This window comes from Populus trichocarpa, chromosome 7 (assembly GCF_000002775.5).
Source record: "Populus trichocarpa isolate Nisqually-1 chromosome 7, P.trichocarpa_v4.1, whole genome shotgun sequence".
NCBI classification, from domain to species: domain Eukaryota; kingdom Viridiplantae; phylum Streptophyta; class Magnoliopsida; order Malpighiales; family Salicaceae; genus Populus; species Populus trichocarpa.
This window is the reverse complement of record NC_037291.2, coordinates 10,881,872-10,899,765: the sequence shown is the minus strand read 5'-3', so window position 1 is coordinate 10,899,765 and position 17,894 is coordinate 10,881,872. Positions and strand designations below refer to the sequence as shown.

Genomic DNA, 17,894 nt, shown 5'->3' with positions numbered 1-17,894 from the left:
CTTTATGCATAACAAGTGTTAATAAATCAGAAACAAATCTAGTTTTTTCTCAACTAGGTGTGACTATGGCCTCCAAAACCATCAGACGTTTTCTTTGCTAAGTACTGATATATGCTGAAGCAAACCTAGCTATCAGTTTTAGACAAAAATAATCACGTGTATAAAAAATCCAAATCAGTTTGGAGTTTGGACTCATAATGATATCAATGATCATAAGCTCAATCAAATCAGATTGAACTTCAAGATCTCTCATTCTTGAACTAATAAATTCTTAAATTTATAAGAGATTACAAACCCTAATCGTTCAGGAAAAACATGGGAACAAAATTAACCATTCATGAATCATTTAATCATTTTAAACCATTTACGAATGCACCCACAATGATAAACATGGGAACAAGGCAACAGAATTGCTTTACCACCAATCAGAAATTCCTCGAAGCAAACTGCACACGGCTGCTTAGCATAGCCTTCTTCAACTTTAATAACCTCCAAAGCCTCATTGGATGATTTAGTAGCAGGCGCTAAGTTTAACTCAGCCCCAATATCGTCATCTGAAGACTCAAAACCCGCTGGGACATCAATTTTACCCTCATATACAAAACCTTACGACTCAAGTAAAGATTATCCATAGCCATTTGCCGAGCACAAGTTAATATCTAGTCAATCATGAATGCCCTGGTAGGGATATTCAAATCACCAATAATATCATGGATAATTGATCTTGATGTTTCTTGGTCATCATTCAATAACCGATCACGATCGACGAAGACATCTTCCTCTTTCCATTCGCAATCCACATCCACTATCAAATTTAACAGTTTTAACAATGAAAATTTCTATCACTATTTATATTCACAGTTCGTCAATACGTATATTACCGACGGGTTTATGAACGGAAACAGTCCATCGAAAAAACTCTCATCGATAATTTATGGTATGTCGGTAATAACTATACAAATGGATTTACAGACGAACAAAGTGCACCAAAAAAATTTACATGCTTCATTCCGTCGGTATCTCCATTGATAAATTTAACATATCACCATCAGGAAAACTGTATGTAATGTCATCGGTGTTTTTATTTGTCCATCAGTATATATCCATCGGTAAATATAACATATCATCGATAAAATACCATTTGTAATTCTCTTGGTGAGTTAACAGTAGCAGTGACATTTGCAATAATTCTTTTCCAACTCTCTCTAGAATATACCAACAAAGTTATTTAATCGGTAACCCTATCGGTAATATTTTAATTGAAAAAAAAAACATTACTGAACAAAAGTAGAAAAATAATTAAAATAATATAAAAATCAAATATTTATTATAAATTTAAACATTTGTACGTTCATATACAATAAATCTAAAATAGAAGTGGCGCTGGAGGAGGTGAAGTATGAGGAGGCTGGTTGTCGCTGAGACCGTGAGGCCAATTAGGGGGTGCACATGCATCACCCATCTATGATCTAATCATCATTACCAATCGGCGGAGTTCTTTATAATCAGTAGTGAGTCAGACCAGCGAGTACATGCTCAGATAACCTAGATTTCTATCGGGTCCATCAGACGATTCTACCTCCAACCACAAATCCGGATTAAGATCCGGATGGGTTAAAGGATCTTTCTCGTATCTCTCTTGCAACCGACTATTATATGTATCCTAAAAAGAAAAAATAAATTCATCAAATTCAAGAAAATAATAACTTAAAAAAATGGTTGAAAACCAACAAACCACAAAGTGCTGAGCTCGGTTATCCATGAACTCCAGCATCCCTTTTTGGCGGTCATCACTCCGCACATGTGTTTCAATAAAAAGCTCCATCGAGCTTGGCTTGCGTCCAAAAAACGTAGCCTACAAGATAAAAATATTGTCATTTAAATATATTTATAAAAAATCAAATAAAAAAATGGATGTGGTAAACAAAAATCCTACCATCCACTTCACATGTAAAACAAACGAAACAGAGTCACCGATGTGTGTGGTAATGAAGCTGTGAACAAGCCGGTTCTGATTTTCCACACTGGATTGTGACCGTCGCATTAAAAGTGCAGACACCATGTGCTGAATCTATTCCACCCATATAGCCTCTAAGACGCACGATGTTCTAAAATCCTTTTAAACCGCCACGTCATTCCAACCTAGAAGTTCTCTTTCTTTCATATATTTTTTAGCTTTCTTTTGTGTCTCGTATAAAAAATCACGTAACCTATATGGTATAAATTAATTATCTATTAGAAAATGAAAAATAAAATTTTAACATTTGGAATAAAAAAATTTGTATCCTGAATTTGATCTTACCTAATTGCAGCATGATTCTCCTAAACCCTCAAAGGAAAATCTCAGTAATTTCAGTAAAAATATCACATCACCCTACAATTTGCTTTTTTTGAATTTTACTATAATACCCTCCATAATTCCCTTGGTATACACCGATGAAATTTTTCTGTTGGCATATTTACGGATGTACTTTACCATCAGGTTATTTCTGTTGGTAATGCCGTATATAAAAGTTACACATCATCGTACTATTTGATTTTTTTTTATTCCTTATTTTTCTACTGAAATTCCCTCGGTATATACCAAGAGATTTTTTCTGTCGGTATTTACTGATAGATGCTGGGATGGAAAATTTTGTTGGTAAAGGTCATTGCAATATACCGACAAAAAAATTCCGTTGATATTTCTATTTATATTTGTTAATTTTATGGTAGTGATTAGAAAGTTGTGATTTGTATTCTTAGAGATCCTCTTTGTCAAGTATTGGAGGCATGAAAGAGGCTTCAACCTCAATGCAGAACCTGTCACATGTCATGGAAGCATCTCCTTGTTTATCTATGTCGAGTGGAGTAAGATGGAAACGCAAATCACCAAAGTCTTCCATATCTCTAACCAATAGTAGTTGAAACAAAAACTGAGAGTGGGGAGATTGAGATGATCGAGTGACAGAGAAGGAGAGAACCATGAGACTTCATAACATGAGAGGAACACTTAGTTATACAAGATCTAAAACCTAGGTAGCTTCGGAATCCTGAACCAACTAGGAATCTTTTTGACCGCATATATATATTGCAGATTTCAATGAGATTGACTTAAATAATTGTTATTTGTTACTATCTGTTTAATTGCCGACTTTATTTCCCATTATTTATAAGAAAAAATCACCTTCCTTCCACTAAAAAACTCGTCTGTAGTGAGAAAAAAGGAAGAGAAGATTTACCAGAAAAAGAATGTTTCACTAAACAAATGCTTTATATTGTTTAATACGGCTCAAACAGGAGTATCCATGACAAATCCTTGCTCAATCTCAAAGGACTCCATGATGCCCAGAAATAGTGAACTAAGATGACAATGAAAGTTGCAAAACATTCTGACGAGAGGGTTCCAAGGTTGACAGGATAGATGACCAGATGTTTGATGGTAACCTGCTCTTAAAGTCCCTCAACTGTTTAATCACTCGGTTGATGGTTTCCTCTGTTGCTAAAGTTTCATCATCAGCCCATAGTATCTGCAAGGAAAGTATTCACAGCAGAAATTACTGTTTCCTTTTCAGAACTTGCAGAAACTTAACGACGAGTGAAAGCTATGTTTTATGTATTTTGATGAGTATATAAAGACTCTTTTGGTACTAAGTCTGATAAAATTGTACTTGAATGCAAAATGTGCCATATACCTGATGTCTTTCCAAAGGCCAGACACTGGAAAGATTTTGACCAGCAATATACTGTTTTTATGACTCTGGATCTTAAAGGAACTACTTAGAGAAATTGAAAATTGTTAAATCTTATGGAGGTGGGAAAACTGAGAGATATTATGAGTATTACCCACAACAGGTCAGAGAGAGAAATTACCTCTGCAAAAGCAGCGATGATTTTGGGAAGATGAGCAAACTCTTGGCGAAGAAGTTCGTCCTCTGATCTGAGAGAATAAAAAATGCAACAAACAGTTGATTTTGAAAATTATAGTTACACCAGTTTCATATGGAAAAATAAATATCATATAGCTTACATCTCAACTATTGAACACAGCAGATTGATCATGTGCAATTTTGACTTCGAGTAGATTGTTCTTTATTGGCAAATGGCTTAACCATGTACTAAACACCTGCTAAGTAGATTAGAAATAAATGTTGTAAGAGCCTGTAGAATAGAAGGAAGAAGAAACATGATAGAAATGGAAGTTGATGGAATTAGCACAATCCAATTTGAAAAGGATAGGAGGAAGGAGGATTTTACATAACAAAATCACTTACCTAAGGAGAGATCTTGCGTACAAGTAGAAAACATCCAATCATAAAATTAGCATTTCTAGCAAAATTCAACATGGAAAACTCTGCTGGAACTTCTAGCATAAAGTTTACAACTATTCGTATTACTGGTAGCATAAATATAGTATCAAATTGCTTCCACAGACTGAGAGCTGTAGAAAACTCCCTTTGGGACCTGTAGAAAATCTCAACAGCAACTTTTCTGTAAATTACATTAGATAACTTAGAATATTAGGCCACGTTCCTTTGTAGACATTTCAGATTGAGTCTATGGGTTACATTAAGTTACAGATGTGATTTTATAATCCTTATTACCATCTCTGACAGTAAGATCACACTTACACCTGAATATTTCTTACACCATGATAATATAGCTCTTGGCTGTTATTGCAGTCAAAAACCAGAATGGGGCAGAGTTGCTTCAGCTTTAGCACCAGACACAAATATCATACTGAATCTCTTCAGAGATACAAAATTGACAACCCTATACCCGAGCCATTTCTGCTATGTAAAGCCAACAAAATAAATTAGACTGTGTTACCAGCCCTTCAAGATTTTGAAAACATGTTTCCAACATTTTGGAATTTTGAAGAAGCTGGGAAAAATTATCTAGTTCAAGGAGTTGCCACTTAGTATTATGGTCCATAGGAACCCTAATTGGTCTACAAAGATTCTATGGTACAAGATTGGTTATGTAAAAGGAAAGATATTATCACCCCATAAACGTTTTGCCTGAGGTAGGTTGCATTACTGGTTTTGTCTTAAATTACTAAAAGCTTGTTGGTTTAATGCTATGATCACTACCAGAAATTCGCTTAATACCAACGGCCTTACCGACGGAATACTTCGGTCGGTAATTTGAGGTCACAATTACCGATGGGCTTTTTTCCGTTTGTCATTCGGTCGGTATTTACCGAAGGAATGACAGATGGAATTTCAGAATTTTAAAAAAAAGGTGGTTCATTGACGTGGAGGTTTTTGCGGGTGATTTTACCGACGAAATCACCGAGGGATTCAAAACGTCAGCTCCGTATGGTGACGTGACCGATTCACCGTTTAAAATGCCAACGGAATCACCAAGGGATTCAAACTGGAATCTCCGTACAGTGTCGTGCCTTTTTACAGTCAGAACGGTCGACGGACTCACAGACGAAATAATTTCGTCGGTGAGGTCGTCGGCAAAGTTAATATATGACAACTCTGCCGACCCTCTCCTCCCCTATTTCTTCTTCTTCTTTCCCTTCCCAACTCTCCCGTACTGCAGACAACCAGCCCCCCCAAAAAAAAACAAATCTCTCTCTTCTCAGCACAACAAGTCATATTTCTTGAAGTTTTGTGGTCGCAGCATCCGTATTCTGATTTAACGACGGATTTTATCATTTTTTGTAAGTAATTCTATCTTTTTAAATTTTAACATTTAAATGTCAATTTTATTATTTTTTTAGTATATGTACATGTTTTATTGTTATTTCTCAAACAAACTTGTAGTATATGAATGTATAATTTTATACTTGTTATGGTTTGTTTTAGATTTTGTAAAATTGTATTTGTTTGTAAATTGTTGAAACTTTATTGAATTACTGAATTACATGTGTTGTTTTGAAATAATTAATAGCTTGTTTAATGGGTTTTTTTTATTTTTTATCAATGGTATTGCAGAGTTGTAATTTCCATAAATTTATATGTATTAATTTGTATGGACGTTGATAATTGATAATGAATATTTAATATTTATGAGAAGTTGTAATTGGTTTGTTGTATAATCTTGAGGTAAACCAATATTTTTGCAAATTTATTTACCTAACATAGTTAATTAATACATGTTGTCATCATAATTTTATAGAAGTTCGATAGAAGTCATGGATGATCGTTCATGGATGTATCGAGATTCACCCCAAGGATTGCGGAGGATGGATTATTGTAACAGGGTTCAGGGTTTTATTAATTTCGCAACATCTATTCACAAAAATTTTACTGGAGGCGGTATTAGGTGTCCATGCTGGAAGTGTCAAAATAAAAAGTATTTGCATCCAGATGTTGTAATGATGCATCTTCTACACAAAGGGTTTATGGAGAATTACCGGTGTTGGTATGCACACGGAGAAGTATTTGTTAGTAAGAAGAGAATGAGAGAAAGGGTGGTTGGGTCAACCTCTAGTGCTAGCAACGTGCATGAAGTGGCAAATGACAACACTAATCCTTATATGAATATGGTTATGGATGCAATGAGAATGAATCAAGGTAATGTCAGTCAATGTCCAATTGTAGAAGAAGAACCTAATGCAGATGCAACTAGGTTTTTTGATTTGTTGAAATATTCTGACGAACCATTATGGGATGGCTACACGAACCATAATAAATTATCGGCTGTAGCACAGGTGTTCACCATCAAGTCAGATCACGGGTTGGGTGAGGCTAGGTATGACAAAATTATTGAATGAACGAGAAACATTTTACCTGAAGGGAATAGGCTGAAAGAGAACTTTTATGCTGCGAAGTCCATGATGAAACCCCTTGGTTTAGGATACCAAAAAATTGACATGTGCCCTAACTTCAGCTGACCGAGTGCATGACATGTGGGCATTCCCGTTACAAACCCATAACTGGCAGGGAAAGACTCTAGTGGCATATAAAAAACTTAGATACTTTCCAATCACACCTAGACTACAGAGGTTATTCTTGTCACCAAGGACTGCTGAGCACATGACATGGCACCAATCACATGATGCGGTTGATGGAGTGATGGTGCATCCTTCTGACGGTGAAGCGTGGAAACAATTTAACAGTTGTCGCACGTGTGCGGCATCGCCACGAATATTCCACTTCAATCTAAATGTATCTATCTGGCAAATATGAGGAGACAAGAAATTCTTGTCTTTTATCGATGGAAAAAGGGAATGGGAGTCGCCACCTAGTATTTTGGTCACTAGGAACCCTAACCAGTCTCAGAGATTGGGTACGGGGACTGATTGCGTAAAGGGAAGGTATTAGCACCCCAAATATGCCTTACCTAAGGAAGCTGCATTGTTTGATTTTCTAATAAAAAGCTAAGGTGTTATTATATTTCTAATTGTTGGTCTATCTAAGATTTAAGAAAAGTCCTCCTTAGTAAGGAGGTCCTTATCTTATCGGGTAAAAACCTAGTTGTTCTAACGTCAATAAAAAAAGGAACTTTCTTTTTAATACCGGGAATATGTTTTACGTATAAATTCATAATCCAGATACTAAAAGAAAAGAAACAAAATATTTTTTGGGTATTTTTGAAAGAAAAGAAACATGCAACGTGAACAGTGGAGCACCCGTCGAAGAAGAAGAAAAAGAAGAAGAAAGGGAAGGGGAAGGAGGCTGACCTGTGATGGAAGCTTGGTTGCGACAAGGAGGTTCGGCTGGTGGCTCAGTAGGCTTCGGTGGAGGGAATGGTGGCCGGTGTCAGTTGCTGGTGAAGGAAGAAGAAAAGTTGCAGAGGAGAGAGGCTCGGCGGCGCGCTCACTATATGAGGTGTTCGGGCGGTTGCTTGTGATGTAGATGGAGGTGTTCAAGCCGGTGGTGATGATGTTGGTGGCTGAACGTCGCGGTGGAGAGAGAGAGAGAGAGAAAGGTTCTGCTGGCAGCAGAAATCGGTTAGGGTGGCTGGTTTTTTGGCTGTCTTTGGACCCAAATTTCTCCACCCCTGGAGCATGAAGATCAAATCTATTTATAGGCAGTGGAAGAGGGACACCTTTTCTCTTCTGGTGAAAAATATCAGCCCTTGGTTCGACCCAAAACCATCCCAACCATTGGCTCAAAGTAGCAATGTTGAACTATCAGTTTTGTGCAAGAAAAATGGCTGGTCGGGTTGGCCACTTTGGGGCGGTGCCACTGCCTCTACAACATCGATAAGCCCGAATGGTTTATATTAGCGTGTAGTCAGGTGTTAGGGGATTGTTTTCGTGCAGGTTTCATTTAATTTGGGGAAGAAACGAGGCATTAAACGCCTTGGGAAGGAGGCCCCTTGGGCAGCCTCTTTGAAGAAGAAGATGAATAGTAATTTTTTGCCAATTACGCTTTAGTCCTTTAATTTGTGATTTATCTCTAATTACACCTCTAATTGGCCTCAAACTTTCAATTTTGTTTAATTTGACCCCTAACGAACTTCAATTTAAACCCTAGATTTTAGCGCCTTTTCTGGTTTGGTCCTTGGTTTTGGATTTATTCAATTAAGTCCCTAATTAGCCATCAAACTTCAATATTTATGCAATTAAGCACCTGATTTGACAAAATCAACTCTAAAAAATTCTAATTTAACCCTAGAACTTTAATTTCTTCTAATTAAAGCCTAAATTTACTTAAAAATCAATTTTTCTTGCAATCAAACTCTGTATAAATTCAATTAAACCTCCAATAAAATTTAATTGAGTCTATAAATATTTGTTTTTGGACCTTTCTTCTTCAAATTAAATTTTTTCGTTAACAAGGCTCTTCATATGTCAAAAATATACTGTAAAATTTCAATCTTTGTGTTTTCTAACCTCCTCAACCAATTTTTAGCTATTTTCTAGGCGCTCCGGCATCCTCCTCTCACTGTTACTATTTTTTAGATTTTTTTTTGTTTTTAGTCCGAAGATATATTTTTTAATTTTTTGGAAGAGAAAAAGTGAATTAGGGGAATAACCCAAAAATGGGTTATGACAACAGTGTGCATCCTCACTTTTCAGCTGAATAAAAGGACTTGCGTTTTGGGTTGTGTACAGATGGATTCAACCCATTCAGGTCAATTGGTGCTCGTTATTCTTGTTGGCCGGTCATACTCACAGTTTATAACATGTGTATGAGGCTGGAGTTCATGTTTTTATCTACTGTCATACCCGGTCCAAGCAATCCGGGCCGGAATATAGATGTTTGTCTTCGACCGTTGATTGATGAGTTGGCGCAGTTGTGGTCCTCTGGAGCTTTGACTTATGATATATCAAGGAAACAAAATTTCCTTATGAGGGCGACTTTGATGTGAACTATCAATGATTTTCTAGCTTATGGAATGCTTTCTGGTTGGAGCACGCATGGGAAACTAGCATGTCCATATTGCATGGAAAACAATAAGGCATTCACGCTAACAAACAGAGGTAAAACTTCTTTTTTTTTAATTGTCACTGTTATTTCTTGCCATATAATCACAGGTACAGAAAGAACAGAAAAGATACTTTGTTGACAGAGTTGAAAAGGATGTTGCATCCCTGTGTCTTTCTGGTGAAGAATTGCATGATGTTGTATCAGAGAATGGTGACATTGTGTTTGGTCTTCAATCAGGTAAGCAAAAGTTTCCTGGTTTTGGTTTGACCCATAATTGGGTAAAGTGAAGTATCTTTTAGGAGCTTCCTTATTAGAAGATCAATCTGCTCCGCCATAACCTTGACGTCATGCACATTGAAAAGAAAGTGTTTGAGAACATTTTCAACACCGTCATGGATGTGAAGGGGGAGACAAAGGATAACGTTCAAGGCTAGATTGGATGTAGCTTTGTTCTGTAACCATAAAAATATGAAGTTGGTTTGTGATGAGTCACGGGTTGCAAAACCAAGAGCAAGCTTCATGTTAGAGAAAAACGCACAACTACTAGTCTACAAATGGCTTAAGAGTTTGTGTTTTCCTGATGGACATGCCTCTTTAGAGATATATTTTCCAGCAAGTTGAATGTTGATCACATTGAGAGGCTTGAAATGAATATCGTCGAGACACTATGCAAACTTGAAATGATATTCCCTTCATCATTTTTTAACTCAATAGAGCATCTCCTCATACATCTACTGTTCGAGGCAAAAGTTGGAGGACCGGTCCAGTATAGATGGATGTACCCATTCAAACGGTTAGATATTACAGTTGCAATGTAATTCATATACAAAAGTATTTTCTTTGTTTTTCTTAATTGAAAATATTTGATTAATTCAATGCAGGTACTTATTCAATCTCAAGAAAAAGGTTAAGAACAAGCCGCATGTTGAGGCTTCGATATGCGAGGCCTATATTGTTGAGGAGATCTCAACATTTATCTCGTACTATTTCAAACCTCATCTGAGAACAAGAATCAATCGCGTTCCATGACATAATGATGGAGGTGAAGTGCCTTCCAATGGGAACTTGTCAATATTCTCCAATCCTGGACGACCCACACCTAAAAATGTCGTAAGAGGAAGATATTTGTCGGAAATAGAGTTTAGACAAGGACACAATTATGTTCTATTTAACTGTGATGAGCTGAAACCTTTTATTTAGTAAGTATATATATGTGTAATACTAATTAAACTTTGTCAATAATATACTATTTATTATATATTGTAATATCATACTGTCATTATCACTTGCAGGCAATATCGACAATATTTGTTGTCTAATAACTCATAACTGACTGAATCCCAGATCTTTCAATTACAAGATGAACAATTTGCCACGTGGTTCAGAAAACATGTAAGTACTATCACAAACTCATCCTCACTTGCAAAATTACTATATGCATGTCATTACGAGAAAAATATAGATTGTTCATTGATGTACATTACATACAAGGTTTATCAAATGGGAAGAAGTGCTGCTAAGTCATTGTCTTCACTAAGCCTGGGCCCTGAAAGAAACGTTAAGTGCTACAATGGGTATTTTGTGAATGGATATGTGTTTCTTACTGAAGAATACATGCATGGAAGAAAGACATACAACAACGGTGTTTGTGTTAAAGAATCGACTGGTAGTGAGTTAGAAGTTGACTACTATGGTAGATTAGAAGAGGTCGTCGAACTGCAATATCATAGCGAGTAGAATAAAGTGTTTTTATTCAAATGTTATTGGTATGACACGACTGACAGAGGAATCAGAATTGATCCGCACTATGGTCTAGTCGAAATCAACTCAAAAGCTAGACTCTGCAAAGTAAACGATGTCTTTGTTTTCGCGAAGCAATGTCAACAAGTTTATTACACATACACCCCCTCCTTTAGAAAGGATCGATCAAGAGTGAATTGGTTGTCCATTTTAAAAAACAAAACCCAGGGGTCGTGTTGAGCTTGTTCAGGATGAGAACGAAGACACAAGTGTGCGAGATGAAGTCTTTCAAGTTAATGAGTTGGTTGAACCATATCGAATTGCTCCTTCGATTGAATTGGAAGAAAATTCAAATTTTCATGTTTTCGATGATAGTCTTGTTGATGTTGACGTAGAGGAGTTGAATGTTGTTTTGAGCTCTACTAGACAAGCAAATATCGATGAAGATGATGATATCCATATTGAAGATTGCAATGAAGGTGATGACTATTCAATTGACAACGAAGAATAAGAAAATTCTGACTAACTATCAGAATGAAGCCCTGTGTAAAACATTTTATTCATGTAATATATATTATGGATGATATATTTTGTAACACGAAATATTTATTTTATAAGTTTATATATGTATTGTTTAAGCACTATTGTTATTGTTTTGTGCGATAGACAATTTATCATTTAAGTGTTTGCAGGAAGGTAAATAGGCAATACAAATATAATCTTTCTTGTACAATGAACTATCACCGATGTAAATACCGACAGACTAAGGTCCATCGTCATTTCATAGAGAGTTCAAAAATAATTACTAGAAATGCCACAATCACCGACGAGCTTTCCGACGACCCACAATCCGTCGGCATTTCACAGAGAGTTCAAAAATAATTACTAGAAATGTCACATCACCAACAGACTTTCCAACGACCCACAATCAATCGGCATTTTCACAGAGAGTTGAAAAATAATTACTGGAAATGCCACAATCACCGACGAACTTTCCGACGACCCACAATCCGTCTGCATTTCACAAAGAGTTGCAAAATAATTACTGGAAATGCCATAATCACCAATGAATGTGCAGACGGATTTAAGTTCGTCGATATGTTGTCCGCGGGTCAATTTTACCGACAAAATCACCGACGGACTGTGCGAATTCCAAAAGATGGTGCATTAACTGCATCTCTTACTGTGTCAGGTTGCCAACGGAATTACCGATGGACCACGAAAAATATGGAGGGTGATTAAAAATGATGGTGTGAAATTCAAAATTTACTGACGGATTTTTGAAGCTTCACCGACGGAATAATTTAAAATAATATTAATTTTTTATTTCCGTCGGTAAAACTGCGCTATAAATCCCAGCGACCACCCTTTCAGTTCATTTTTTCGTCTGCTTCATTTCACAATTTCATTTTTTCCTTTCATTTCCTTCAAGATTTTTGTGTTTTTGGCTTGTAATTTTTAGTTCAATCTTTAGCAAATTAAAAGGTATGTACTTCCTCTTCTTCATTTCTTTAATATTTTATTTCTTTATTTGTTTTTTGTTTTAGCTATTGTTATTTTTGTTATGTTTTTTGTTTTGGTGTATTTTTATAATGTATATAAATTCTTGAAATAAACCCATTATTAAGGTAAGCATATTTCATTGCTAAAGTCTAATTTGTTTTTTAATTTATTGAATATATTTTATTGTTGTATTGCCATAATAATTGAATAATTTGTTGAATTGTAATTGTTAATGTTGAATTTACCTTAGAATTAGTAATTGAATTTGTTGGAATAATTAGTAATTTCACTCTATTATTGCATGATTTGTGGCACGCTCAAATCTTTTTGGGACTCTTTCATGCCCCCCAGCTTTGTTTGGGCACTTTTGATCATTGAGGATTTTCTTTCATGCCCTCCAGTGTTGTTTGGGCACTTTTATCATTGAGGACTTTTTCATGCCCCCCAGGGTTGTTTGGGCACTTTTAATTATTAAGGATTTTTTTGCACTTGCCCCCCAGTGTAGGGTGTGATCCTAGCCAAGGTTATTTTTCAAGAAAAAGTTATTAGGCTCAAAAGGGGACTACAAGGGATTTTTAGCATTATGAAAGGATGATCAAAGATGGCCTTTCTTCATTTCAAATGCATGCAGTTAGAATCGACAAGCTTTGCTTTCTCACATGCAAAAATAGTTTCTCATTATTCATGCAGTCAAAACTCAGCTTTGAAGTTATCTCATGGTGTTCGGGTTGTCTTTTAGGTTTTTTAAGTGTTAAGATATCACTTGAATTTTCAGAACTTGTTTATTAGAACAAACACCAATTTGATTTTTTTTTTTGTATTAAAACTTTGATTTCCCAAAAATCCTTGTGAAAACATGGGGCCATGCTTGTTTTTTTTTTGGAGAGAGAAAAAAAAGAGAAAACACCAAAGAATTCTTGGTGCAGTGGTTTTGTAAGTACAGAGGTGTGCTCAGTATGTTATTTGCATGAACACAGAAAAACACATGATTTTATTAACAGGAAAGACTCATTTGACAGAGAAAGTCTTGTGGCATTATGAGCTAAATTGCCAACAAGACTAAAACAGGTTGAAAAAGACATGATCAAACAAAAGGAAATAATTAAGTAGGCTCCATCCTCCCATCTTGTGGCATAACTTCGTCCTTTATCCTCGAGAATGCACTTGCCTTCTTCACACCCTACTCTTGCCATTAGTGCTTTGACGTTTTCGGAGCATTCTGCCTCTAGTGCATTTCCGATCCACTACTTGAAGCATTATTGTGTAAAGGGTTCAAACTCATGTTTGGAGTTCCTTCTAAGGTTATCCATCCAGCTTTAATCAAATGCATAAGCCTCTTTTTGAAGGCACTGCAGGTATGAATGTTGTGTCCCGTGACGCCAGCATGGTACTCACAAGTGAGGTCGGGCTTGTACCAGTTGGGGTAAGGTGGTTGTAGAGGTGTCAAGGGTTCTGGAGCTATATGTCCGATGCTCAATAGCTTTTGGAACATCTCATTTAAGGACAGCGGTAATGGAGGTAGTTGTTCTTGGACTCTTTGGTGTTTGGTTTGAGGCTCAGTTTTTCTAGCAGGAAAAGAAGAGTTGAGATTGATGTTGGCGATTTGGGGTGAAAAGGATGGAGTGTGGTATTTTTGGTGTGGGTTTTTCCTACCCTCAACATGGTCAACCTCTTTGTTTTTACCTTCAAAGCCCCTTTTCTCCACAAGTGCAGAGATTCTACCACTCTTTACTCCTTGCTCTATGCGCTCAGCTACTGCCACAACATCAGTAAATTGTTGGGCCGAACTACCCATCACATGCTCGTAGTATGGGTCTTTAAGCGTATTGGCAAACAGAGTGACCATCTCTTTATCCAGGAGTGGAGGATGTACTTGAGCAGCTAGGTCTCTCCACCTTTGAGCATATTCCCTTATGCTTTCTTTGTCCCTTTTCTCTAGATTGGACAAACTGGTTCTATCAGGAGCAATGTCCATATTGTACTTGTATTGCTTGACAAAAGCATCCACCAAGTCTTTCCATTTTTGGATCTTTGTGTTGTCCAATCTCATATACCAGCTCAATGCCGCCCCACTCAAACTATCCTGGAAAAAGTGCATCAGTAGTTTCTCATCGTGTATTACTTCTGCCATCTTATTGCAGTAAGATTTGAGATGAGTCATAGGGCATTATGTTCCAGTATATTTGATAAACTCAGGAACACAAAACTTCTTCAGGACAACCACATTTGGGACCAAACACATTTCTACTGCTCGTACTGGATCGTACAAGTCTACCCCTTCAATGGCTCTGATTCGGGCTTCTAGCGCTGCCATCTTATCAATGTCATCAGATGACTTAGTCTTGTGGGACTCATTGGCAAATGCATCTATGACTGCGGGGGTTGGTGCTGGTGGCATTGAGTGCACAAATGCTGGATTGTATGGAGGTTCTTGACCATGTTCACTCATTGTTTCTTCAGGTTGAGCTGTTGCCGGAAGCTGAACAAAGATAGCTGGCCGGTTAGAAGGACCTTCACCAGAGGTATTTCTAATTGTTTGCTCGAGTAAGCTAGTGAGGCAAGCTACGTTTGCTTTCAGAGACTCTAACTCTTCTTGGAAATGGGCATCACGGTGAGCACGCTCTTCACCTTCCATGTTTCTTGCTCGGAGTCGAGTGTTGTAGGCTCTTTGGGGACCTATATTTCAACCTGATGCAACTATGTATGTTAATTACAATGGATGTATGTGTGTGGATTCAAATGTATGCACATTTGATATGAATGGAAAAAACCTATACAAAATGAATATGTTGGGAGTCCATGCTCTAAAGGAAGGTTTGAGGTCATTACATGATGGGTAAGCTTTCTACCTGGTCTTAAAAGGGTCTATGAACTGCCTAGTGACCACCTCACGTGAAGGCAGTATAGGGGTTTACAAGGAATGGTTGAGACACATTTTGACCGCCATTACCGAGTAAACACTTAGTTCATAGTTGGATGTTTCACGAATCTGAACCCCGACTGAAAGTCATGAGGCAGACCGCTACTCCCCACCTAACCTAGAATTGGGCTTTATTCGTAAAATTAAAATGCATGCTAAAGCAGTGAAAATGCGAGCTAAAATTAAAGACCAACAAAAAAAAAACAATCAAACAATCAATGTTTAGTCCGACCAGACATGGCTTTCCCCAGTGGAGTTGCTATCCTGTCGCGGGGGCGCGAGCGCCGCGACGTCATCTGGCGACGGCGGAGGCAACTTTTCGTGCCTCCTGTTGTGAGGTGTTGTGTGTTGGAAAGGGTCTTGGATTTAATCATAAAATTATGATTAATGTTTTAGGAGTCGTTACCTAGTATTATGGTAACTAGGAACCTATGATCTGCAATAGTCTGGGTAAGGGACTGGTTGTGCAAGGGGAAGACGCATCACCCCCAGTGCACCCTACCTAAGGTAAGTTGCATTGTTGTTTGATTGTTTTTTCTAAGTTGGGTCCTATTCGTTGGTCTTTTCTAAAGCTTAAGGTAGATCTATCTTCATGAGAGAGTCTCTACCTTATCGGGTTAAATCCTAACTGTTCTAAAGTCTGAATTTTAGCATCGCATTTATTTAAACCTTGTATCTTTAATACTTGAAGGTGCACTTTATCGTGTAATTTTACACCCCACAAATATTAAAATCTACATCTGGATCCTAGAAAAAAAAGATTGGAAAAAGGTTTTTGATATTTTGGGCAAATCCTAATGGATGATCATAAACTAGTTATGATATCCATTTTTTTTTATTTTCAAAACATGAGAAAGATGCAATCTTTTAATGAAAATATGCGTGAAATTTTTTTAGGATTTGGCCGTATGAAAACAAAATATTTTTTTTTTTTTTGAAAGGAAAATTGATTTAAAAGTTTTTGAGATTTTTTTTGAAAATGTTTTGAATTTTTTTTTTGAAATATTTTGAAAAAACCCGGGTATTTTAATACCGGATTTGTATTTTACAGTGTAAATATACAACCCGATATTATGCAAAATTCATAAAAAAATATTTAAGAAAATCACAATTTTTTGAAATGATTTTTGAAATTTTTTGGAATTTTTTTTGTTTTTTTTTAAATATAATATTATAATATAATATAATATATATAATATAATATTAAATATGTGGGCTGGGCCAGCCCAGCTAACTGGGCCAGGCCTAGGAGTTTTCGGTTGGGCCGATATCGGCCCAACTTATCTTTTTGGGCCAGGCCGGACCCAAATGGTCTGGCCTTGGCCCGCATTGTTGCTGGCCGAACCCAACAACCATGCTAATTAATCATGTTGCATCCAGAACAAGAATTCGTTCTACATGCAGCAACCTGGTTGGCAGCAACGGAGAGACGGCGCTACCTGACGCCGATGGAGGCCTGGCTGGTCGAGACTGGGAGGGGCTGACGTGAGGACGGCGGCTGAGGTTGTGGAAGAGATGGCGGCCTGAGTTGACTAGAGCGGCTGCAGCTGGAAGAGGAAGAAAAGGAAATCTGCAGAGAGGAGAGGAAGGCTGGAAGAAGAAGAGAGGAGAGAGTCACGGTGGCTGCTTAGTGGCTGGTTGGCTTCCTATGGTGGAGCTGGTGTTCGTGGTGGTATATAGGCTGGGTTTGTTGGTATTCTCTCCGGAGAGGGCAGCTGTGGCAGAGGTGGAAAGAGCTGCAAAAGGCTGACGGGGAAAGCAGGAAAATCAAAATAGGGGGAAGGCTGGTTTTTTGCTCTTTTTGGACCCGATTTTCTCTTCCTTCAGGCCATGAAATGCACCCCTATTTATAGAAGATGGAAGAGGGACATTTTTTCTTTAATGGTGCCAAATCCTAGCCTTTGGTTTGGTTGGTAAGCATCCCAACCGTTGCTTCAAAGTGTGCACCTCGAACTGCCAAATGTGACAGTCCAGTGCTGCCCGAGTTGGCTACTTCAGGCCAGTCATCGGAGCAGTTTTGATGTTAATAGGCCTGAACGGACGATACATGGTGATAAAGGGCGTTCAGGTTACCATTTTGGTGCATGAGTTGTCAATTTTGGTGGACGTATGAGGCATTAAATGCACTTTAAAAGTAGCTCCCTGAGCTATCATTTTCGGGCAAAAATCGGGGAAGACAATGAACAGTGACCAGACGACGCGTCGTCTGGTCCTCTTTTTTTTTTTAAAAGCAGAAACGGCGCTGTTTTGGGTTAATAAAGGAGTTTTGACTGATTTTCAATTTAGTCCGCGTTCTTTCAACTTATTTCAATTAAACCCCTAATTGACCCTAAACCTTTGATTTAATGCAATTAGGCCATTGCCGAAACTTCAATTGGAACCCCAAGTTTGCGCGCCCTTTACAGTGTAGTTCTTAG

At 37.4% G+C, this 17,894-nt stretch overlaps 1 protein-coding gene across 1 annotated transcript in view; it reads left to right on the top strand.

Moving 5' to 3' along the window:
- LOC7456950 (cytochrome P450 71AU50) overlaps positions 1-17,894 on the top strand; it is an 88,613-nt gene that overhangs the window by 24,039 nt on the left and 46,680 nt on the right. The window lies entirely within an intron of this gene.